The following is a 1623-nucleotide window of genomic DNA, read 5'->3' as shown; positions in this document are numbered from 1 at the left end:
CTACGCAAGAGGTTTTTAATAACTACTCCACACACTTAGTTTACAAGAAGCCAAACATTCAATTTTATCTTTATCATGCGTTCACTAGATGGTCTGAAGATATTTCAGGGATTTGAGGAAGTACTTGTTGAAAACAAGCTATCATCTGGTTGACATCCACTGACCACTTGTTGCTGGAAAAATAAAAGTCATCCTGCCTACTGGGATCAGTAAATGTTCCTCCAGCGCCYCCTACTGGTGGTTTGTCATTACTGCCTAAATCGGTCAATTTCCAACAGATTTTATTTTCTTAAATGTAATTTATGTCTGTTTTTAAAGCTGCTAATGTCCCWATATTGCCATTAAAAACATTTGAAAACCCGTCACATGCAATCATAGGAAAATCTGTATAATAAAGAGAAAAATAACCTTCAGTTTTTTGCCAACCGCACTCTCCAAGATGAAGATTAGAAAGAACTAGATAATTGGCAAGTTGGTGGGCGGTGCTTATTTCTTTGAAAAACGAGAAGGTAAGAAGCACTTTTTAAAACAGACAAAAAATAGTACATCTAATAAAAAAAAAACGCACAAGCGTATTTTTGTAATAAAATAGCAATATAATCCTGTGTAATTTCCTGTTTGGACGCACAGAGGCATTGCTTCTCTGTAGGCCGAACCTTGACGCTTGTTTTGCTAGCACGCCAAACTCCATTTAAATGATCGAAAATAAATAAATRAACTTCAAATGCGCGCACGTAACATCTAATTTGCTAATTATTCTTAATCAAGGCATCCATGTAGATAATTCGGCWCACATATATTCGTAAACAAAACTTTAATACATTAATAAAGCACTAAATTTAGAGAAAGGGAGGGGAAATATGTGCTAAGAAAAAAAGCTTTTTTTTCCTGGAATGCATGGCTTTGCATCTGGTAGAGGTAGATGAATGCCGATTTTATAAATGAGGAATGYAGAAGAAGATAACATTAATATTTTTTTAGATGTGTAAGACAAATTAGCTGAATCAAAACTACACAAATGAGATTTGTCTCACAATTTTAAAGACAAAAGATCAATAATTTGTGACATTTTCATTACTTTTGTGTAACAGTTTGGAAAATTTTATATAACCAAATCCTCTTGCATACCTAAACACTATAACTTACTGTTTTACAATCATTTTCACAATTCATTGTCATATTTTTCCTTTGCAWACTTGTAAACAAAGACTGAACCCAGAATGCCAGACATGTATCTCAGTGACAAAACTGAAACTTAAAGTGAGATTGTTCCCTTTTTTGGGAAAGTACGTGTATTCCAAATGTGCTGATTGCTTTCTTTTAATGCCCTCTGGACTTTCCCCAGGCCTCATCTTAAAAACTTGGCTGTTAGAAGTGTCACATTGCGGCGGGTGCAGAGCTCACCCTGGTCTTTATTTAGACGGACGTAACATCTCATCACAAGACCTTTGTCCATATGACCATTAAGCACGCTGGTGTGCAGTCAAAGGAATGAAAGGAGCCCCTGTCGGTGTAATTGGACCCATTAGTGCTGATTGTTCTTCCAAAAGTCATCAGATGTGTGTGTGTGTGTGTGTGTGTGTGTGTGTGTGTGTGTGTGTGTGTGTGTGTGTGTGTGTGTGT

General features: G+C 36.3%; 1 long non-coding RNA gene across 1 annotated transcript in view; it reads left to right on the top strand.

Annotated features, from left to right (window-relative positions):
- The first annotated feature begins 435 nt into the window (after positions 1–435).
- The window catches only part of LOC106529276 (uncharacterized), a 7534-nt gene continuing 6346 nt past the window's right edge, over positions 436–1623 (top strand). Inside the window, exon 1 of the long non-coding RNA XR_001311620.1 lies at positions 436–509. This is a non-coding gene — a long non-coding RNA (uncharacterized LOC106529276). The remainder of the gene's footprint in view (positions 510–1623) is intronic.

Source organism: Austrofundulus limnaeus, unplaced genomic scaffold, assembly GCF_001266775.1.
Source record: "Austrofundulus limnaeus strain Quisiro unplaced genomic scaffold, Austrofundulus_limnaeus-1.0 Scaffold434, whole genome shotgun sequence".
NCBI lineage: Eukaryota > Metazoa > Chordata > Actinopteri > Cyprinodontiformes > Rivulidae > Austrofundulus > Austrofundulus limnaeus.
Note: the sequence above shows the minus strand (reverse complement) of the source record. Positions and strands in the feature narration are given on the sequence as shown.